At 40.3% G+C, this 24,865-nt stretch overlaps 1 long non-coding RNA gene across 1 annotated transcript; it reads left to right on the top strand.

The window, feature by feature from the left end:
* The first annotated feature begins 708 nt into the window (after positions 1-708).
* On the top strand, positions 709-23,360 carry LOC125179795 (uncharacterized). Its single transcript, XR_007157610.2, has 3 exons — positions 709-833; positions 14,482-14,617; positions 22,803-23,360. It is a non-coding gene; the product is annotated as an uncharacterized lncRNA (long non-coding RNA).
* The last annotated feature ends 1,505 nt before the right edge of the window (positions 23,361-24,865 follow it).

Raw genomic sequence — 24,865 nt, 5'->3', positions numbered from 1 at the left:
ACATCAGTTATCTTGAATCAGAGGATTTCATCTTTTAAAGTTTATAGTGAACGTTTCCTTCAGAAATACCTCCATTTCCCCCTCACTATTTTCATTTATTAAGGAAAAAAAAATGATGTGCTTAGGGTCAGCAATGTACTTGACACATGTCCTTCCAAGGAAAAGGATGACGCAATTATACGTACAGCCTCACAGCACGGAAAGCAGCAGACCACAGCCTTCCTCTGAAGATAGCAGCCAGCTCTGACTAGACCTGTGCAGCCCTATTCTTCCAAGTTTGAGGAGGCCAGAGTCCTTTACACTAAATTTACACCACCTTCACTCCTCACAACAGTGTTAAAAGCACGGCTAAGGTTTGAAGTACTCCAGAAGCCCCAGACTCGTCAGGGCACGGCAGCTGCTGCTCAAGCCACAGGGAGGAGCTCCCTCAGGTTTTGGCGGGATTTTGCGACACCTGGTGGTGGGGCAGAGTGTGGCTCCCACCGCAGGGATACCCACTTCTGTTGGGGCAGGACAGTGCACACTGGCATAGTTTCTCTCAAATCTTTTAGTCTAAGATCCCTTTTTAACCTTTCAGAAGACAGATTTATAGCACCTTTTCCCTAAGCACTCGATCAGGCTTCCCAGCCAAGCCCTCCCATTGCAGAGACCTGGGCCCCACTTTCCTCTCTCCAGCCCACCAATGTTTGGCCAATTACCCCCTGCGCACCCGGACGAAGCCTCTCACATCACGTCCCGACTTCTTGTGATGCTCTCCGCTGGCTCCATGCTGGCTCCTGCCCTGGGGACAGCTCACTCCTTGCCCTAGCCCCATACTGGACAAGGATTCTGTGGTGAGTAGCCTGGGGAAGGCCTGTCCTGCACTGAGGGGGACAAATATGGCCGGCTCCCCTCACACTTGTGCCATTTCTCAGTTCAGGATCTATAGCTTCTCAGCTCCAGTCCTGACCACTTTGGCATTACTTTCTCACAAAAAAAAAGGTTCAAAATACCCAGAAAGTGTCAAAAAACAACAACAAATACATACACGCAAAAACCACAAAAAAAGAAAAACCCACACAAAATAATCGCTGCCCAAAAACCTAAAAAAATAAATAAATAATTGAAAAAACAGACACCAAACCCTTATTACAGGAACACATATTTTGAGGTTTTAAAATCACTGACTTAGAATAAATGTGATGCTTTCTGTTCCTTCCTCTTAAAAAGAACAGAGATAGAAAATTGCTGGGAAAGCCCTGGAAGAACCTAATGACTATTGCAGAAGATACAGGAAAAAAAAAAAAAAATATATATATATATATAGTAATGCCAGGCACTGCAAAGAGCATAAAAACCACTAGATGTCATTGTTGATGCACAAAAAGTAAAAAAAGTAGTTAAAATTTGGACTGAAAATGCCTTATGATTTTAAGGAAAATTACTGACTATTCATAACAATATTGTTAGAGACAAGTAGCTTACCAAAGACATTTCTGTATCCTAGTGTCCTAGCATCTGTGGGATGATGAAATGCAACCTTCACTGCAACCCTGCCCAGATCGGGGAGTGAGGACAAAATAGTTTTAAGGATTTCTGGATTGGTTCAGCTGAATGTGCTCTGGCAAGACTACAGTTGTCACTCAGACTTCAGATGACCATTGGGTAAAAAAGAAACCTGCCTTCTCGGGAGCTGGAATCCCAAGCCTTTTCAGGCTGTCCATGAAAGCAGCTGCTGTAGCAGGGCCCTCTGCCCCTTTTGACGTGCTTCTCTGCAACACTACCTGACCCATGCTCACCATCCCCACCATACTATTTTCATTTGTTTAAAGTGGGGTTAAGCCCAGCACCCCTCAGGTAGTGTGCATCCCTGGGGAAGATGAAGAAATTATTACTTTTTTTTTGTTTCTTTTTGTTTTCCTGGAGTACAGCTGAAGCAGGGGACACCTGCAGAAACAGGTTTTCAAAGAGAGGCTAAAACTAAATGGTCTATGTAGGTGAAGAGTTATGTATGCCTTAAGGAGCAGAGAGGAAAAAAGAAAGCAACCAAAAAAAAAAAAGTGTCTGGGGATGAAATGCAGAAATGAATACTGCTGAGCAGAAGATGCAGGTAGAGGAGTGAAAGCAGACAGAGTATTATGTGCTGGCAGCTCCACTGACGTCTTGACATTGGAAACAAGGATAAGGCGGCACTTGATGTACCTCATGAACGTGAAATGACCTAAGTAGTAAAGGCTAAGATTGGCATTAAAAGGCTCAGTAAGGTAAGAATCTACCATATGGGAGAGACATGGATCTGGAGACTTAAATGTCTATTTTAAAACATATTTATATATACACACACACTATTTTTAATATACTAAAGTTAGTGCTAGAAAGGGAACCAAGATCTTTTGTCTATTCATTTACACCAGTAATTCACATCACTGGAGTTAGACTGATATAAAACTTTTAAAGAAAGAACTGGCCTTGCCTTTTTTTTTTTTTTTAAAAAAAAAAAGTTATTTTTTTTATAACTTAGCTAATTGTTCTGCTTCCTATTCCTATTCTTCCCTGAAGAATCTGGACTGGCTGCACATTAATTTGCTGAAAGCCGGAAATCTAGTAAAAATGTAAATTTTCCCCTGCTAACAGCTGGAGAACCAACGTTAGTTTCAGCAGCTTGCTGAGTAATGGAATTAGAGGGGCTCACAATTGACAGATATCTCACATAGCTGAGTTGAAGGGCAGCACCATCACTTTTACTTAACCCACGATGCAAACACCCTTCAGACACATCACAGAAGGCAACACTAGATATATCTTCTTAATCTTAAAGGATCTTCTTCTGAAAGTAGGGGAGGCCAGTATTTAAACCTGCAATTTCCATGTTGAAAAAAAAAATGCAAGGTGAGGTTCTTATAACATGGGGCCTAGAAAGTCAAATATATTTGGATTCATTATTATATTGCTTATTTGGTGCATCCCCTTCCACCCAAAGGATCCTAAAGCCTTCACAAGTAAGAACTGAACAAAAACCTCAGATGAAGATGTGAAGATACATAACGAGCCTGGTGAGACCTCCAGGAGAGAGCATTGTGAAGGGAATATAGAAGCACCTCCAACTCACAGAGGAATAAACCTTCTTTGTACTTCTCTATTATGATCTATTATTTGTAAAGGCAGGAGAACACAAATGATTTGACCCTGACGAAGTCCAGAAACCACATGCTCTTCTCTCTGATGTGTGGGTTTCTCACCAGCCTAGGTGCTGCCACTGGCTCACAGGTATCTAGGATCCATTTGAAGCATCAGCCATGAGCACATTAGAAGTAGGAGCAGCAAGACATGTCAGTCTGAGGAACTAATGAAGTCTGGCCTTGGTAGGACCCTGAAGCTGGTAGGACAGCTTCATGTTTTTCAGAAGCTTGAAGCAGGTTTATATTTTTGAGAAACCATAGGTTCTGGATGCTTCAGGCCTTTGTACCTGAGGCATCCTGACTAGGCCTTACTTAGAAGGGTGCAGTGCTCAACGTTATGAGAAATTCTCTGCCTTTAAAAGCATCACAAGTACAACTCACTGGAAAAATCATGCTGAAAATAATTGGTGACTTGAACTTTTATGCTTTGAAAATTAACTGAGCTTTAAGAAGCACTGACATATTTAATATCATAAAGAGACTACACAAAACAGCTGTTGTAAGGCTCCAGCCTAAGATACAAGCATTTACCCTTTCCCTTCATGATACCCTTCTCCATAATAAGAAATGAAAGGACATCCAAAGATCATTGTTTCTTCAACAAAAAAAAGCCTTTAGAGGCCGCTGTTGGCACAGTTGTGCCTCCTTCATGCTTCTCTTCCAAACACCAGAGCAACTCAGTTCAACACTGATCACAAAACACGCTTTGCTACTCTGCTGCTGGTAACATCAGGATTGCCTGTGTAGGGTTGTTTGTTTTTTGGTGTGTTTTTGTTTTTTCCTTCCCTAGAACACAATTTACCACATACTTGGTAATATTGTGTTTATTTATTTATTTATTTTTAAACAGATGCACTGTGTTGTACTTTTAAAACTGACCAAGTAAAATGTCGTATTCTGGTTGGCAGCCTCTTGAGAAATAAGTAGGAGGGAACTGATGTTTGTAAAAAAATGGAGTGATTTAAATGCAGAATTTACTTTTATTATTCTCCTGGTTGTATAGAAGGAAAAGTTCACGGACTGGCTTAGAAATTAAAAAATGAAAAGTGACTGATGAGTATATTTTTAAGCAATTTTTTTAACTTTGCGCTAGACTGCTTTATATTGCAGGCAATTTAGTTACCATCAACACACAAGAACTTCCTTTTGCATTACCAATTAGTGAGGTTGATTAAATGTGTACTGGGGAGACATGTTCCTAGCAGGATAAGTATGTTTATGGATTGGAAGAAACACGCCACTTTGCCAATGGACATCTTCTGAACTGATGGGCAAAGTGTGGCAGCAGTAGCAATTTTATTTCCAGACATTCGATTCATATGGGCATTGAACTTCTCATTAAAATCCATAATGTTTATTTGCAATATGCCACTGGCAGAGATCCCCTGAGATCCCATTCTGCCAGCAGGTATAGCTTTCTGCTAAGTGAGAACTGCCTGTTACCAGCAGACTAAAACCAGTCATTTTTCCATGCAACTGGAAGGCAGGTAAGCAGTGCCTTTATAAGAAAACAAACAAATAAACAAAATGCTAGAAGTTGATTACCTTTCTCCTACCTCTTTCCCTCACTATTGAGCTAAAAGGGGTTGGCTAGAAACAAACCCCTGACTTAGTATGCAGACTTCAATATAATGCAAACTGGGAAGTTTTCAGAGCATGGCATCTGCTGCGTAAGTATCCAAAAGGCATTTCAAACAGATCATTTCCTTGTTACTTGCTGACCACCCCAGTTCTCTTTTGCTTTTACTCCTCATACAAATATGGGAAACAAAGGCAAAGGCAAAACCCAGAGAGATGGGAATCACCTTACTGACATGTCTGTGCTTGAATTTCATCCAGGTCCCAACTTAACTATGTTACCTTCTCCCCAACACCTTCCCTAATTATTGCATGAAGTACAGGTTTTCCTCATCTGCACAAGAAATAGATTCCTAAATCCTCTGTGCTCATTTCTGATACTAGTGCACACCAGAGCAGCACAAGCTGAATGCTGCTCAAGAGTACTGTGCTCCTCAGGGACTCATTTTCCCCATAAAAAATAACTTTAGAATCAAAATACCTGAGGTCCTGTAGCCAAACAGGCACTGAGAGACTACTCTAGGGTACTAACCATCTCCATGGTGAATGCCACAATGCAGTGACAGGCAGAAAGCAAATAAGCTGATTTCTCTGTATAAAACAGCATGACGTTCTACTCTGTAGCTTCCAGAATCCTTCCAGAACATCACAAATGCAGACACACGTGATTGACCTGCATGGAACTCTATGCTGCTGTGGCTGTGCAAGCTGCCCAGTTCAAGGCTGGCTCAGGATTAGGTGCACATGAGGCAGTTACACTTCTGAGTGCCATTTAAACCTAATTGAACAGTCCATGCAGTGGCTGTGATGTAAGAGGCCCGGTGTTTGAATTTAAAATAGAATAAAAAATAAGTAAAAATAAATAAGATTTTTAAAAATACACATAAAAAACTACCAACAAGAATTTGGTTTCATGGAAAGAAGAAAGAGGATGAACAGTTATAAATTTATTCCTAAAGCTGCTCCATATTTCAGCCTCATTGCTTTATTCAGCCCAGTTCCTGCCTGGCTCCTTACTCCATTTACACTCCTTCCCATACTTGTGGAAGGAAGACACTGCGTCAGCCTCTTGTGGAAAGGCCTCTCGCTCTTCCTGGAGCCTGTCCTACTGTGGAGAATAGATTCAGGACTAATCAAAAATCTACCTGGCCAGTGCACCTGGACTGACTCTCAAGTGGGGATAAAGAGTATTTCAAATGGAAAAATCAGGTGTTAACCTAAGGTAGAAGAGTGTAGAAAAGCACTTTCAACCTCTGCTAAAAACACAGAACTTGGTACAAAGCAAAATCCTACTTGAAAAACTCTGTCTTCAAAAAGAGCATGGCCATGCTACTTTGAAGCTGTTACAAAGCACCCAGAGGAGTATCAGAGAAAGCTTGCCATGACAATAGCAGTGACTGTCTCAGCCTCTGGGGTAATTAAAAATGACAACAACAACCAACCCGCACCAAAGCCCAAACCAGACAAATATTGTAGCAGACAGTAGGACTAATTACACTTGTGAGCCACTTAAGGGGAAAACAAGAACAGAATAGACATGCCAGCAATGAAGTCACAAGGACCATGTAAGCGTTAGTGACTTTTAAAGGGGCTAATGATGCACTCAGATACTGCCTTCACAGACACACCACCATGCTATTTACTTTTATGAAATTTTCATCTTTTTGTAGGCAAGAACACCCTGCAAAATTTGGGACATCTTCCTGGTTTACTCCAACCCACCTCAGTATTTATATTTCAAAGGTGTTTTGCACATATATTTACTTTTTAACATTTAAAAAAAATGATAATCATGTAGACAGAAGCTTGACATGTAGGCTGTCAGCCCAGAAGCTCTTCAAAAATGCTTAAAAACAAGAATCCCTTGTCTCTGTAAGTTGCAAGAATGTACACTGATCTGCCAAAGCAGAAAGACAGTTTTGCATGTTGCACTGCTCTCCCTTTCCATTCCCAAGCCTACAGATATATTCCCAGCTAAGCATGCTAGGATTTAGCAGGATGACAGCTACTCCCTGGAACAATTTTAAGAGCTGGAGTAGGAGGCCTCTGAGGAGGTATAAGCAGAGGAGCAGTGAACCTGGAGCTCTTCATGCACATCTCAAGGCCTATGAAGGGGCAAGGCAAGGAGGCAAAGCTGCTCTGCAGTTACTGAATGGAACAACTGGCCTTTCTCAGGCAAATAAAGTATTTATAAAGCTGTCCTTCCTTAAGGCCCAAATGAGTCTACAACCTGCCCAACCATGCAGATTCTCTTGGAGGATATCTTTACAGCAAAGTGGCTTGTAGGGAGATACTGAGTAGCTTCTGGCATATAGCAAATTCTTGTAGTTTTGAATTATAATGGAGGTGGACCTGCAGACCTTGTAAACTATGGATTTATGGGGCATGTATGTTATAAATGGGCACTGTTTTAGTAAACATGGGCATTATATTCATTGTGATTTAAGCATATTTTAACATGCATACTTGAAAAGTTTCCAAGAGGAAGTTGGATTTACTTCACTCTCTTTATGGTCTTCTGTGCATCACTCATTCTAGCAGCCAATGCTTGCCAAACTTTAATCTGCCTGGGATTTTTAGAAAAATGTTACATAAATAAGTAACTCAATAATCAGAGCGGTTGGCTAGCATCCCAAGGCATGATTAACCTGCCTAAACCATGAAGTAGAGCTGAGAGTGCTGAGCTGCATTCTGCACAGGCCTCATCTCTTCCTAAACCAAAGGAAATCAAACTCCCCTCAGTAAAATATTTCAGCAATGAGATTATTTAGGTGGCTCTTGTTTAAGGAGTTACTATAAATCTCTTGTCATCTAAGCATGAAAGTAAATATAACTTGCACCTCTTTGTATCTCAGGGGAGCATATATCTCCGCTCACCTTGCTCTTTAAAATACACCTTCAGTATAACGTTTCATTGGAAACAAATGACCAGGACTGCACTTCTGCAGTTACACTTCACCCAGTTCATGCACCTGTTAAGTAATTTACCTTGAAACATATTAAGATTGATAGATTTCAGACTCATAAACCAGGCTTCCATATCTTGTTTTGCTACTCATTTACTATGACCCTGTTCAAATTACTTCTTATCTGTGGCAGTTTCCCCATCAGACTCATCTAAATAGATCTGTGTTTAGGATCCAGACAGTCTTCAAACATCTTTTACAGTACCTTGCCTAATTATTAACAGATTTTTATTGGGAATGAATTTGTATTCCTAATAAAAAGAAATGCATTAGAAGAAAATAACCTTCCACTTGCTTTTAAGGAGAAAAAAAAAAAAATCTTTCCAAACAACTGTTCTAAGTATCTTAATATTTTCACTGTAGTCTGATTTCAGAAGCCTTTCATATTGATTTGTCACAGCATTGCAGCAGTTGAAGTCAATTCTGTTTTAGCAATGCTCTACAATATATCATAGCTCCCCTCGCATCCCTTTCTCATTTTTCAACACTAATGATACTTGTAGGATTACTACACAGATACTCCTTGCTAACCAGCCTCTGGTGTTAATGCATCACTTGAAGGCAAAAGCTGACCTCCGTGCCTGATTCTACTTACTGGAAGCTGTGGAAAGGACTACAAACATCTGAGCTGGAGATACAAGCGGATCCTCATGTTTATTGCTAAATGCAGCCACCCTGGCATTGACCCCTTGTCTCTATGCAAAATGCTCAGTGTTTTCTTGCACAATGCTCGGGGATAGCCCTATATAGGTCAAATGTTTGTCCAAGTCTCCTCTGGACTACTCATAGTGATCTTGTGGTCATTGGACATCTGCTCTCATGCAGTGTGCACATGGGGAACGGTTCCTGCAGTGCGGGCACCTAGCCTGCACAGAGGCCATATCTCAGAGAGATAAGTGGTTCACAACACGAGCGGCACTTAGGAATGAAGACATGCATGAATGGACAAGGACCTCAGAGCAATCCAGAGGATGAAGTTATTGCCTGTACTGACATTCTCCTGTTTCCACATTGACAGGCACAGAAGCACAGCACAAACATGCAAGGTGGTGCACTATTCACTCCTGGTATTCATAATCTCTGCTGCCGTAACATTCACTGGTTTTCTGTCATCTATTTGAACAAATGAAGGATGCCAAAAAAACTCCATACACATTTGTGGGCAAAAATAGTTGTGATGGACGTATTATTTACAGCACATTTTTACGGAGATAGATATGGATCTACTGATACCTCATGAAAACCCCAATACATACTTGCCCTTGCTATTCTTAGATCTCCTAACAGAGCTGCCGTAAGCAGGACTACTGCTGCATGAAAGACTAAGTTTTTTTTTTCCTTTACAATTCATTATTATCCAACATAGAAAATCAAAGCAATTCTGCTGTATGCACTGAGAATTTTGAGAAGCTCCACAGCAAACAGAGAGTGCCGGAGCCACGCTGTGCAAGCCCCGCACCACCCTGAGCAGCCGAGGCCACCAGGCAGTGGGCGTGAGCCGCTGCAGGATGGTGGGTCTGTGTGCTGCCTGCTGAGCAGAGATGAACCACAGCACAGGGGGGAAAAATTGCTGAGCAGGTAAAGTAATGACATTTAGCTGGTATGCACAGAGATATTTATTTCAGAATACATTTTACGGATGGTGAATCTATCTTCCCCGTGGGCCAGTGCAGGTACACACTTATGGGCACCCACCTGCCTCTTGGCAGCGATGGGTGCTGTCCTCAGGCTTCTGTCAGAGCATCACTCTGGCACTGATAGTGTGGGATGAGGGGAAGATGCCAGGGCTTTCTTTACCATTTCAGGGCTATAATCTACTAAACGTGATGAAAGAAATGCTGGTACAGAGTCTGCATCTGAAAAAGGACTATGCAAGGTCAAAACTCTCAATTTTCTACAGCAACCATATATAAATTGCATGTCAATGTTTTCCTAGCAGCCCTGTATTAATGGGGAATAGACTCAGGTATTCATTGTATCCCTCAGCCTTTCATTCAGAGTAGCAAACAATGCTTTTTTTGCTGGGTAGAAAAAATACTTTACATCATTAGCTTCCCCCCCACTTTATCCCTCCCCCCCTACTCTGGAACTATGTTCTTTTAAGACCACCATATAAAACTTCAATTCTTCAAAGAAAAATAAGTCTAGACTATACTTGGCAGCAAGCCCTTAAAAAAAATGAATTCTACCATCTTCCTATTTCTAGAAAATGTGTTTTAAAAAGATACTTTCCTTAACTCCCTCTGGGCAATCAGTCCAAACAGAAAAAATGAAGGTACAGGTGGGAGAAATGCAGTGAGACTGCCTTTTTTTTTTTTTCCAATTAAATTTATGCTTCGATCCGTTTGGTTTGATTTAAATTTCAGTTTTCACATTAGAGACAATGATAAACTGAAGGTCAAGAGCAGATATGCATTGTTGACAGGCAAACCATAGCCTGTCTGTTACACACCATCAGGGTTAGAACAGCAAGGTGATGGAGCAGCTGCTCCATCCCTCCCTGCATCACCCTGCTTTGGTAACCGCAGTAACAGGCTGAAATTACACCAGAAAGGGAGTTTCTACCACTATCCTGAATCACCCACACCAGTGTATTTCAGCCTATTCTTCTGTGTTTTTTACCCCCTTCACGTAGTTGGTGCATTGCCTTTCAACCTTATTGATTGCACCCCCCTCTCAGAGGTATTCACTTTCTAGCCATCTGCCTGCTGAAACCAGCTGAGAAGAGAGCAGACATCTGGATGCCTCAAAGCCCAGCAAGTATTTTCAGCAAAACAGTCTTTCACACACTCCTAGCCTATCTTCTGATGAAAGAAATTCTGAAGCGGAGCCCGTTTAACAGCAGGAGTAGTAATGGGAGTAATAGGGTAATGCAGAGCTAACTGTGGCGCTTAGCGACTGTGACTCTGTCTGACATTGATTGATTAAGAGGCTGAAACTCTGACTGTGGCACTAGGCTGTTAAGAATAAAACGAACTTTCACTTCTCATTCGCACGCATCCATCACCAGCAGACAAGTGTTAGCTTTCATAGTAACGACTGCAGTTTCTTTTGAGAGATACATAAGTGATGCTAATGCTTTCTCTTTTGTGATTTCAAAAGCATCTTGATTCATCAACATTTTTTGAAAGGATCTTTAAAGAAGAAATACAAAACTTGTTGGTAACACAGCTGTTGGTTTCAGCATGTTCAGCATCTTGGCTGAGAACCTGGCTAAAGATGTGGAAGTGAGTGGCTGTCTGTTGTTCCCTCCAGGACACAGCAGTCAGTCCCCACTGCAGAACAGCCATCAGCACCCACCGATGCACAGGGGCTTGTCTATGTCTTCAAAGTTAGGGAGGCTTCTGAAGCTCTGCCTTGAACAGACAACATATATGGATGCCATAAAGGGCACACGTAGGTCTGTGCATTACAGGATGCTGTCGTGTTGTGCCACTGCCTAGTACATACACTTCCACTTATTTTAGCTTCAGGATTCACAGTGATTGCAACTGTATGATTTAGGGCTTGGCTAGTAAATGTATTAGCAAGGAAGGCCTATGTTTAGACACTACAAGTTTATAAAAATGAAAAAGACAGGAAGTTCCCACTTACTTTGGCCTCTGCCTTTGGCCCTATGGAACCTAATGGACGTAGTTCACCCAGTGACATTACTGTAACCACAGGCTGTTGTTGAAAGAGGGCTTAAAAATTCATCAAGATAGCAAGCCACAAAACTGAATCAATTGGATCAAGCCAAGCTTCTACAGGGGAAGGATTATCTTTAGGAATAACTGTAAAGTCATGAGTTTCTAAAGAGGTAATGGTCCTCAGCAGAGACTCAAGAAGTCAACATTAAAAGGCATTTAATGCTGCAATTTGAAAGTGTAGATGCTGGGAATGTGAAAACAAGACCACCAACTTAGCCAAGTACTTCAACAAGCAAATAGTTCTCAGTTGAACCATATGCTAGCCTAGACTGGCTCATGTGAGAGTGATTTGCTGAACCAGAGCTCTCAGGACATTGGAATTGCTATCCAAGTACTATATCATTATTCCCAGCACTGATCAGATGAGAACATAACTTGTTCCGGTTGTAAAAATCATTTTTTTTTTTGAGAAATAGTTTGACATTTCCCTCAGCTGTGTTTTGATCCAGTCTACTTTGGTCTTTTCACCCTTCTCCATGTATCCTAACCTTGTCCTGTCTTTGAAAAAAGATGAATTCACATTATGATCAAATTAAAGCACATTCAAAACCTTGCCATTTTGAGTTACGGCTTATTTGCCTTTCTGTAAATAGCAAAGAACTTCTACAAAAATCTCAGGAAAACTTAATAAACCTTGGACATTTCCATTGCTTGAAACATGACTCTCTTCCAAAGTCCCTGTCACCCTTCTCACAGTGCTACTGCAGCATCACTGAAAGGTGATGGCTACTGGAAAAGCTACTTGAGGCTAAGGACAACAGCAGCATCACTTGCCTAGTTCACTGCTTCAGCATCCCCAGTTCCTCATGCAATCTGTCTCAAATGCTTATTTTATCTTGTCTTAACCTGTGCTCTAGCTGCTTCACAAATGGACGGCCTTTCTGTCACGTAATTGCACATCTTCCAATGTTATGGTGCTCCAAAATGCTGCAGCTGTACCTAAGAGCATATTCTCCACTGCAAATGAGAAATGGAAGCTCCCAAAGGTTAAATACTGTTTGTTCATGCCTTTATTAACTTCAAATCAAATACTATATAGATGTAGACATCAGCTAACAGCATTAAAATAAACAAATTATTTGCCAAGTTCAACTACTGTACTAACGAGCAAATAGGTAACAGCAGCCTCAGTTGTTGCCAGGACTTGCACGTTGCTGCATTTGCCTAACAAGATAAGCATAACTTGTAATATTCTTGATTAAAACAGACATCAAGAGTAAAACTAAGAGTCATCATTTGCTGGTGTCCATGTTTCCAAGTTAAAATTAGCTTGCAGCAAGAATACCCATTGTGCAAGGAAAAAAAAAAAAAAGGGAAGAAAAAGAAAAAGTCTATATATTCATGCAAGGGAAAAATACAAAGAGGAAGCGAGCACAGCTAAAGCTAATCCATTCACAAAGTTGAACAGCTATCTGCAGAATGCTTTTTTGGAGTACTCAATCAGTTCAGACAGCTAGGATGCTTTCCTCTTCAAAGAATGCCAGCCTTTCATGTAGGCTGGCTTTGTGCATAAGTAAAGTATTTTTAGCAATGCATTGACTGATTTGACATTGAGAGAACTGAGGGACTTTGTCAAACTGGGAAAACTCAGATTGCTGGTACTTGTCCTGTATTGAAGACTTTTTAGGCCTGGAGACCCGCTTTCTCCTCTGACAGCAGTCTGAAAGCATTCAGACACTGTAATTATTTCTGGATCATACATTTGAAACAAACAAACAAAAAACCACAAAGGACAGGCTTTCATATCCTTGGCCAGTTCTCCCAGAGAATGCTAAAACATTCCTGTGCAGACATCCTTCCTCCTATTTCAAATTCAGGACTTAGGTACAAACAAGGTCAAAGATGTTGGAATGGGAAAGTTGCCTGGTGCTTTTGCAGGTATAAATACAAATAGAACAAAATCTGTCAGCAGATATAACCCAGTTCTCCAGGGAACTAGCACAGTACCTTCATCCTAGTAGCTAGCTCTTGCTACAGGAAGAATTGCTTCCACAGGAAATTCTCTATTCCTCGGTTATCCCTATTGCAGGATATAGACCTTTGGAGCCATTAGCATCCAGGCAACTTCATCTAGTCTAGACAATAAATTGCCTCATCCCAGCATTGTTTCCCTGTACCAGAGATGCTTTAGAGTGCCTTGAACCAGATACTGCAAGGATTCTTCTGTGTACTGGTATTATTACACTCCAGAAGAAATTCCAGGGTTGATATCTGTATTGATATCTGTTTTTAGCTATAACGTTAGTATTCTGCTATTGCAAATCCTGAATTCTGTACTTAGCTAATTAGGAGTTGCATATTACACCATATAAAACAGATCTGTGCCACTATTTTCTATTAAAGACTGTAGGTTTTCGTCATGCAAAGTACTATTCAAAGCACAACATTCTTAATGTCTAACTGAGAAATAAGAGAGAGCTAATCAATATAACAGCTTTTCATGAACCAGAAGTCTTAAATTATGACTGGTATTAATTGTATATAATTGGAATGATAAACTCTCTAAGATAAATGACATCTCACTTGTAAATCTTACAAATATTTTTTCCTAGCATTTATAAATAATTTCTCATTCATAAGCATCTAGATTAATGCAGAGCTATGGCTGTAACTTCTTTGCAAATGAAACTGTGTCAATGTCATTGTTATTTATACATCTCTAGACTGCACTTTTTAAAATCAATGATAGCAGGTTATGAATCAAGGCACTTTTTATTGTTTGTTGTATAGGCTATAAGAATCAGAAGCAGGCTCTGTAATCTCTAATTTCCCCAAAGATTATGTAACAAAAGACTTAGCTTTCAAAAACATTGCTGCAGTATTTATTTTATTTTATTTTCCTACAGAAGAAACTAATTTGAATTTAGATTAAGACACTGTTATAACTTTCTTACAAACTGTTGGATTAAGTTTCCTGATTCCTCTATATGCACATTTGCCTGAGTGAAACAAACTGTGGAAATTAAAAATGTAGGAAGAGAAGACTTTATGCGTTCCATTGACCTTTACATTAGTTAAGCATTTGAATTTTAATATATGTATGATGCATACTTTAATTAAAGTGTAAATCAGAACTCTGAATTTTTTCAGATTTATGAGCCATGTATCACTGAAGCTTCATTCCAAAACCTTTCAGTCATCGGGCTCCTTTATAATAGAAGCTGGTAGAAGCACAACTGCCATATTACACTGTCTACATGCTGAAAGAAGATAGCATAAGTTAAAGGTGAGAACTTGTGTCCAATTTTTCTATTAAATATATATATATATAAATAATTAATTAATTAAAAGGCAGGCAAGCAGAAGAAAATATTAAAGATAAAAAATTCTAGCTGGCTACGTAAATCGATACTTATAGAGGAGAATTCTTCTTCTTTCTGCCTATACCTAATAGCTTCATAGTACAGTTTCTCTGCAGCCTTCCCCCCAGTTATATGGTAATATATGCATGCTCATTATCTTGATGCAGAGTTTACACAGTTCTTTGTACGAGATTGAAATATATTGAGATGAGGGGTTTTGCCAGTTTCCTTGCTGCCACGAAAGGGAAAGGCTATATTTCTCCTACTTTTAACATCATTTCATAGGAAGCTATTCAGTAAAAATAAAAAAATAAATAAAAATAAATAGTCCCTCAGCACAAACTACTGTGGAGTACGTGAAGCTCGGAAACCTGCCTAAGTACTGTTTTTTGTATAAAAGGGAACACAATGAGCACAACTTTAACAAATAACCACTCTGGAGAATGTTAAAAAATAATAGATTCCTCAGATTGGCTCTTTATTACCTTCCCTCACAGATCTTTTAAAGTTGCATATTTATGGTGACTGAAATACATTCATCACAATAACCATTACTCGCTGGTGTCTCCAGCATATTCCTTCCCCCCTTTACCTTTTGTTCTACTGCAAAGCTGCACAATTCTAAAAGATGCTAAAAATGAACTGTGTGCAGAGATCTTACTGTGTATTTCCATTGACTTTAATTACTCACATGAATAAATGAATTACTGAACAGTGCAGATGGAAGAATTCCAGCAAATTGGTTCTTGTCCGGGTTGTGCCTCTGGAGAGGCTGACCTGGCTTATGCAAAATAGACCACCTTTGTAACCAAGCTGGTCCTAAGGAGAGGGATGCACGGCTTACATTGCCCTCAAGATTTGAGGTAACCCAATTTGAAAACCCTGCAAGTAACTGTATTTGGTCAGGAAAGTGTGATCATGACAGAAATCAGTCTCTGGTTGGAAATTTTCTGGAAGTTTGTTTAGTTCTGAAAGAAGACCTTGAGATATGGTGTTTGATATTGCTTAGACTTAAGTACTATGGTGGTACCGATCATCTTTCTATTTCTGCTGATGAATGTAATGTGCTGCTGTTAATTTTATCTAGCCTTACATCAGCTGATGGTCCTCTTATTAAAGAGGCCTTTATCCTCTGAAGCCAAGAAAAAGTTATTGCAATGATTTATCATGAATGACAGAAGCCTGTAAAAATACTATTCTTGTTCTGGCCTATTGATAACACTCAGATTTTGTTTTCACTCAGAACATTATCTGAGAAGAGCAGGATCATTTGGCTTTAGGGTGCGACCACAAATATAGAAGCTGAGCCTCACAGCCTGTCTGCTCTCTGCAGGCAGCCTGGTCTTGCCTCTAAAGCCGTTGAGGTCAGTGTAGGGAAGCGGCAAAGCTCCAGAAGACAGAACTTTGGGAACAAAGATGAATAGGAACAATGGGCTACCTGCAACATTAGAGTTAAATGTAAACTAGAAAGTTGTGTTGCCATCACCTTTGAAAACTGTTTCCTGTTACACATATGGTGATTTTTGTACGCTCAGTTCAGAAAGTAGTATTGGCTCAGCACAGACCCTGACTCGCACTTTGCTCCACCTCAGCAGTTTCATGCCTTCTTCTGCTGCCAGACTACATTAGTTACATAAATTTATGCCATAACCAAAGGCAGTGGCCACTAGCCATACTTTTATTGTGACTTGTAAAACCAAAAAACATTTGCACAGCTAGAGGGAATGCTGAAACTAGAAGGGGAGTGACAGCTGTAATGTTGCCTTCTCCTTACTGCGCGGTACACGAGCACGTTGTGAGACCATCGCTAACTGCCCATTGACAACAAACAACTTCCACCTCAGATTTTAGTGCAGTACCAATCAAATTGCTCAACCTGATGCAGTACCTATTTACTTAATGCAGCCAGATAATTGAGCAAGGTCATTCTGGGGATACCTAAATATGGTGGATTACATCAGGAATACCTTGGGACCAGTGGAAGTCGTGTTGGCACACTCTGAGCCTGGATCAGTGACTGGGGCTGCAGCCAAACGAGGTGAAGAGGTGCAGGTGTGGGATGGAGCTGCTGTGAAAGTGCTGCAGCAAGAGAACTGATAATTAATTCAAACACCAAAATACTTGCTTAGGTAGAAGACTGTTTCTGTAATCCATGCAGATTTAAACAGCCAAATTGCAGCATTGACATTGCACTGCTTGCATTATTTTGCTGAAAGCTTCCAAGATTTTAATCTTAGCAACAGAATGAGATAACTGCAAATCATCTCTCAGCTCAGCCATATGTGGCGGTACCCCCGTGAAGCCCACACAGCAGAGTTCCCACTCCTGTCCTCATAGCTTGCATATCTTTAGAAACTGTCCTGCCACCCCTTTTCCTCCCTCTCATTCATGACAGCCCCTCCAGATTCCCAATATCAAGGAAGTGGAGGGCAAAAACCAAGAATTTCCCTTCACGTACCTGTGGGGTAAAGAACATACTGTTGACCCAATTCAATGGTAGGTCCCCAAAAAAGTAAAATAATTTGAGGAGCATTACCATACATTAGACATGCTGTCTTGGAGACGTTGTATATATCTTAGAACAGATCTTAGCTGTCTCTGACATCTCAAGGGCAGGACCCTCTCTTCTCTGAAGTCTCCTTTCCTCAGGCAGGTCAGCCTGCTCTCCTGTCCCCCTCTCACCCAGTCTGCTTTCCCTCCTCTGCTGGCAAAGTGACGCCATTTCCCTCCCACCTACAGCTGCCTTTTCTTTCTTTCCAGTTACCATAATCCAGTTTTGTCCTGGAAAACACTAACTGGACATAGCTGCAACCATCAACACCTTTAAGACCTTAAACAAGTCCAAAAAAATGGATTTCTTCCCAAGTCAGCTCTTCTTCCCCATGTTACTGAAGGAATACAGGCAATGCTTGAAAAGGGTTTGGCTGTAGGCTAGTTGTAATTCCTTCCATTAAAAAAAAAAAAAAATAAAAAGGAAACCCCTGTGCAGTGTCAGCCCTTTGGGGCATCTGAGCTCTGCAGCCTGGAGCTGTGTCAGGAGTTCCATAATGAAGCTCACTGCTGGTACTACTGGTGCTTGAGGGGACCAGCAGGTCCTGAGAGTTACTACAGAATAAATTTAGAGTGCTGCAATTCAGAAGTAGAAGACTTGTACTGATTTTCCACTTTACTACCCTACCTATTAGTGCTTCACACAAAGACATGTTAATGCAAAACATCTAGTAAACAGCACATTTTTTCCTATGATGTTCTGAAGCATTTCTGACTTAGAGAATGCTCAAGACTGTCACTTCAATTAGCCCAGCTCTACGTTGTTATTCCTTATTAGTATTAATTATGCTTCTGTTCTACAGAAGTTGGATAATGTAAGATTGACTATTACGATTATACAATTCTCTAGCTTAACATACAGCCTGCATGTATTTCCACAGCACTTGTATGAGACAGAAGAACATTATTACATTGCACTGTATATCTGAAAAAGCAAGGCTGATGGACCTCACTGGCAATGAACACTCTTCAGACTGAATGTTTTAGCTAATTTAGGAAAAAGAATCTTTTGAAAACATTCTACAACATAGACTAGTTGCCTAAGGTTACACTGGATGTTTCCACAAGTGCATTAAGCTCAGGTCTTATGAATCTTGTGAGCATCTTGTAACCCATCTAGCTTGACAGTCTTCTACAAGCAGAATGAATCAACACTTATTGTATTAACAGCGTGCCTCACACATATGTTTAAGGGACAACATTTAAAGGAAAAAAATATATAAAAAATGTGTTCTTTCTGTACGTATTCCTTAAAAGAAAAACACAGCATCTCTCTCGCTGTCTTTTTGCCCATCTGTTTTGAAATACCTCGTGAAAGCTGCTGATGGTCCTTGATAGCACAAGTTTATTTTTGGTTTCAGCTTATGCTCCTCCATAGCTTATGGGGTGAGATCAGTGACTGCTCTAGCTTTGTTAGTGTGGATAGTGCACCCAGCTGGGGGCAGCCAACTTCACAGCACCCCTCCCTCTAAGTGTATCAGCACAGTAGTGTTTACAGGTGATTATGGATTGTACTTAAGTTCTTACTTTAGAGCAAGTTCTTTTTAGAGATACAGTATGTTTGTCACAGGACAGACAAGCAAGACAATCTCCAAGAAAATATGCACACTTTGTGTTCCTTGGTGCCAGCACCTGGAGAGCTCATGTGGATAAAGCCCAGGAGTCAGGAGAGACTGAAGGGAGGCAAGGGGTAAGAAACAGTCCTAGAGCCCCAGAAAACTTTGCAGGAACCATTCCTCTACTAATCAGATGAGTATCTTCCATCAGGAAACTGATGAACATAATATATGCTAAGAACAATAATGCCTAGGTTTTGTGTTACGTTGCTCTATGATTCAGATGCGATAATGCCAGTTTCTCCCTTTGCATCACAGTACTACCCAGTGCAACCCCTACACCTGTTCTGCCACCAGCTGTGGTAGGACATGAAGACAAAACCAAAACGCTAGGGGGAAGCTTGAACAGTGAACTCCTGTGAGTCTCACGGTTGCTTCAGCAAGCCTAATAGTACTCTTAAGGCTTTTTTTTAGTTACATTAAAATAAAAGACACTTAGTACTCAAACATAATGTCCATTTTTTCCTCAAACATTTAATATCCCAACATACAGCAAACATTAAAGACATCTATTTTACTTAGGGCTTGAATGTTTTTCAATTCATCTTCAAATAAATCATTAGATCAGCCTCCATCACTTACTATTGTAACTCTGCCTGTCCTAATAAGTAATACATTGCATTTATCACCACCTTCTGCTGTCATTTGTCACAGTACAGACCATTATCATCCTTAGACAAACCTCTCAGTACTGAGGAGATACAGAACTTTGCCCACATGAACTTATACACATTATTTCAGAAGCCTTTCCAATGTTAGTAACCCAAACGTTTTTGGTTTTTAAAATGATTTGGCTTTATTGACTTGTGTTAAAGACTCAGATAATTAAGTAGATTTATACTTATATTGACTTATTTATTTACTCATGTCCGTTACTTAAAACCTAATAACAAACAATGAAATTATTACTTGGTACTTAGGCTATCCCTAATCTAAATTAAGATCTGGTACAAATGACTGTTTATTCCAACTTGATGGATAAATAAATATTCAGCAACAAAAACAAGGAGGACAGCAAAATAAACTCTGCTCTTATCCTCTGCTTATCCTCCCCAAGGCATCCAGGAAATACAATGTGCCTTAAAGGCGGGTAAATGTAGACAAGCACATCAAGCATGGGAAAGCAAAATAAAAAGTCATAACATACTAGTATAATTTTGGTCATGAAGGTCTTGGGATACAAGCAAGACAAGGTTTGAGGGGAGAGATATTATCTTTATTGCACATAAGGATACAATGTTAAAAAGCAGTAAGCATTCAGGCTCAAAAATGCTTTTTCGGCTTCTGTGCTCTAAAGGTTGTTTTTTTCCCCAGGTATATCAGTGAATCTCAAAAATGATGTTCTCTCTCCCTGCAGACTTTATAGTGCTTAAAATGTCAGCTCTTCTTAAAGATGTCTGCTTTGCACCTTCTGGCTGTTTGCAGAGATGAAGCTGCTGCCTATCACTGCTTCTCATCCCCTCTCACAGCACTTTCGTAGATAATAGTTTCCAAGTAATTTATTACTTCTAGAACAACATGAACCTCATTTCCATACACAAAACTAGTGACAGAGAACACAGAGCATGGGTTTTGCACACTTGCTATACGAAAAGCTATTTATAGGACCCAGCTCTCCAAGCAGGCACAAGAAAAAGTTATCAGTTTTGTGCAATATGTGCAAAGCAAAATCAGTCAGAAAACCTGCAGAAAAAAAACTTTTACTAGAAAAAGAGTTAAGAGGTAATATTTAATGGGTGTAGTGAAATTAGTTTCAGTTCTTGCCAAATGAAACAAAAATTAAAGCAAACAGGAAAAACCCCAAAGTCATATTTCAGATGCTTAGGTAGCATTTATTTCCTTTGGATCTGAAAATCAGTCTTTCATGTGTTCATGCAGTGTGGGTTAAGGAATTGTATGTTTCCAATTTTAGAGGGAAGCAAGGTAAATGGAGCTTTGCTGATTTGCCTAGTCACATCAAGTACATAGCATCACAGGGAATTAAAGTTTGGTCTCTTCCCAAGGAGGTTCCCATACCACATCTGGTCACTGTCCTTTGGGCAGAGCATTCCCACAAGGGTAAAAAGCCAAAATAGCTCTCTTGGGTAAAGTCCCACCACGATTTTACAAAGGGCAGGAGAGAAAAAACCTTTGTCTAGCAAAGCCTCATTTACACTCAAACCAGTTTGCATCATTTTGCCAGGGTAAAGCGGTCTTACAGTGAATACAGACACAATTTGTATCCACTGAAAGTCATTTACACACTGCTGAGATGCTGCACGGTGGCCTCAGCATCAAAGAAAATGAAGCCCAAGAATTCAATTGCCATGTTCTGGGCTAGTCTCCATCTCAGCAGCATACAGGTAGTGCCACCATCCAAGTACAAGGGGACAAGGTCACAGGTAAGTTAAACTACTCCTGCATCCCCAGGAAAGATCAAAATCTTTCTCCTAGGCACAGATGGAAAATAAGCGGTCTCTTGGCCACAGCCGCTACCTGGGGCAGCCCAGTCTTTAGCAGCCCACTCGCACTGTGCACTCATATTACAAATACCAACCACGCTTGCGTAGTTCAGAGCGCCAGCAAGAAATCCACCCACTCTTCTGGCTCCTTTCTCCAACATTATGTCAGTCTGCTATAAACCAGCAAAGCCAGCTAGCTCCTCGCTCAAAGCCCTGCACTCTTAATCTAAAATATTCCTCCCTTCTGTTCCTGCCAGCTTTCAGCAAGGGGGACTTTTGCTTTGCTCCGTTTTTTCAAGCCAGCCACATGCCACACTGCGATGACTTCATGGAAGTCTACATGCTAATCTTGCCAAGAACCCAGAACTGAACTGCATCCACCGAACCATGGCAAACCACAGCACTTAGAGTTTGATGGATGCAGTTCCCTGCAGTGATGTCCCAAAACGGTGCTTTCCAATTCTACATAGTGGAAAGTCTCCAAAAATGTGTCTGTCCCAGCTATCAGTCTCTGATGTTCACATGACAGCATGTCGAGCCAGGGGCTCACCATGCAGTGGACAGATCAGCCATAGCTTTGTTATTGCACATTCCTCCTCTCCATAAGATGGCCACAGCAGAACAAATGGAACAGCCAGGAGGTGGGCTACTTCCCCAACTGGCTCTAATTAAAAGTAGGTTATGAACCATACAGTTTATTGTTTTGGGGTCCTTAAAATTTTACACTGTTAAGGCTAGTTTTAAACGTTTATTGTGCCTGTTATCTGATCATTAGCTAACAGCATGAGTGGTATAACTGCAACTAGCTCAGTCAATGCTTTTACCAATTGTGCTTTAAAGAAAGACTTAATTTTGTGGAATTGTTTTATTTATTTATTTTTGTGGACAACCCTGTATTTGTTTTCTTTGTATGTGGCTTTTCAGTTTACTCCTTTACTATGGTTCTCTCTGGCAAGCTGATAAAGTTCAGATCAACTGTTTCAGAGAGTGGTATTTCCTCCTCTGCCATTCTTCCATGAACCGAGGAAAGCCAAGATCAAGGGCACTCTAAGACCCAACCTACTCCCAGATCTCTCTGCTTTTCCTCTTTTAAAGGTAGAAATACTGCATTGATTTCACTTCTGTCACCAGTTTATTGATTTCAGCACCATCGTATCAGAAACGAGTTTGCCCCTGTGCTTTCCCAGAATATCCACAGATGAATATTCTTGTTCGTATATGCAAACTAAGCTCTCATACACATATGCACTATCAGTCCCCAAATCCCTGCCACTGCTCACAGGGGAAGGTGTAACTGCTGTTCAGAGCACAGCAAAACTGTACTACAACACCCTGAAGAACACAGGAGCCAACCTGAAACGTAGGACAGGGCAGGTATGAATTTATAATAATCCCAGCTGAAGCTGAGTCACATCACTTAAACTACCTTCCTCTAAACTCAAACAAAACCAGTATCATCTTTAATCAGTAATATACTATTTCTATGCCACCTTCTCTTCCAGTGAATATATGCTACTCCTCTCGGATGTTCTACACTTTTTGTTCCACGTTGAGTAGTTGTTCATTGTTTATAGGATGGCCCTTCAGAACAAGAAGGGAGGACAGTAGTAATTTCCCCAGGGAACTCAAAAATCCTCTTTTAGTCTGTCTATTTAGGAACACAATTCCAAGAAACAATGAAGAAATCGGTGCATCTCCAACATTTCCGGGAGTCTTTATATGTATTACAGATCTTGAGATGCCATTCAAGTAAACAGAGAGGTTTCTACCAAAAAAGTAAGCCTTGTTTGAGGTAGAAAATTATCTTTCATCACAACATCAAATTAAAATGTGAGGATTATCAAAGTTGCCAGCATTTCTGTGAAAACTGCTGTTTATGAACTGACAAGAAAGAAAATAATCCAAACTACATATAAACTATCCAACACCTTCAGTCAGAGGCTATACTTCTGAACTAATCATCCCAGCCCAAATTTTCTCTGGGAACTTCAAACCTCCAAGTGATTGCGGTGAGCTCCTGGACCTTTGCCACTCAACGCGGGATATTCTTGGCAAGAGCGATAAGTGCACTTGTTCCAAATAAGGAGAAATCTAGAAACTGGTTTGTCTCTGCACTCTTGGAGCCAAGCAAACCCGCCAAAACTCACGAAGGCAGACACAGGAGGGGAGGAAAGAAAAAAACAACAAAAACCACAAAGGCCCAAATGAAGCAACAGAGTGAACTTATGACTGTCTGTCTAGCCAGTACCAGCAAATCTCATTATAGAGCAACAATGATGAAATACATGAAGAGCAAGTGTAACAGATCTGATGAAAGATCTTGAAATGTTTATGCACGAAGTTTCAGTTTCATGTTCCATACAAGATTTTCAAACAAAAACAGTGCCAGAAAACAAGGAAGAATGATCTTAAGCTTTAATCTTAAAGAAAAAGAATAAATAAATAAATAAACCCAAACCCTGCTCCCGAGTATTTCATTACAATCTGAGTAGTTTGCAGGACAGGTTAACTTTTTGATTTTACTACTCATTATTTATAATACAGTTGGGAGAAGTGGTTCAGCTTGTTTGTAAGACAAACCTGAGTTAGAGCTACATGCTTTGTCAGATTGCAGAGAGGTCAAAACTTTGATTTAGATCTTAGAGAAACAACACGGTCCATGGAGGACCTGGTAGATGGCAGCACAGCTGCACAAGCTGATGTGTCAGAGCCTTGTTTTACACCATGGAGGAATACCCTACTACCTTCACAGTTACTACACAGACATTTACCAACATGACAACCATATACAGAGAATGAATAATCTAGCATTTTGAAAACAAACAACAACAAAAAAAACTCTAGTGCAGTGTCTATTCCAGACATCTATTATTTAGTCTGACTGCCCCCAACCTAGTTCCTCCACTTTGATCAACTAATGGTCCAAGAAAAGCAATTACCAGCAGAATAAAAATATATTCCTGCTATTTTTAAACTGCTGTGGCAAGTCCAAATGCATTATTTTCTATGAGAACATAGAAAATATTTCTTCAGTGGCTAAGATGAGAAATGAGGGGGGAAAAGGTAGGAGGAGGTAGAGGGAAAAACTATTATTTTATTAAATAATTAGATCAGTGCTAGAAGAAAATTAGCCTGCCTGCAAATCTTTACATTATTGATTTTGAAGAGAAAGCTGTAGTACAATGGAGATAATGAAGCACCTTGATTTGCATTTGAAAATGGCTAGCTCTACCTGGACAAGGAAATATAGCAATTCACAAGATAATCTAGTTAGTGCAATGTGAAAAATCATTGCCAACTGAAAGGTTTGGGAAAATTGTGACTTCAGGTAACAGCTGGTCTTGGACTTCATTTTTCAAAGTCTTCTTTTACCATTATCATACAGGGTAAAAAACTGATGGAAGGAAGGTGGAGGTCTTGCATTGTCCGACTAGCAGTAGCTATCAGTTTCTTAGCAGCCTTCTGAACTCAAGGCCTGGCTTTCCCCTCTTCTGACCACTCAATTTACAAAGCAAAAGATATTACTTAAAGAATAGTAGAGGCACCTTTATGGAATAACCATGTT

This window comes from Anser cygnoides, chromosome 10 (assembly GCF_040182565.1).
Source record: "Anser cygnoides isolate HZ-2024a breed goose chromosome 10, Taihu_goose_T2T_genome, whole genome shotgun sequence".
NCBI classification, from domain to species: Eukaryota; Metazoa; Chordata; class Aves; order Anseriformes; family Anatidae; genus Anser; species Anser cygnoides.
The sequence above is the reverse complement of the archived record's forward strand: the minus strand, read 5'-3'. Positions and strand labels throughout refer to the sequence as shown.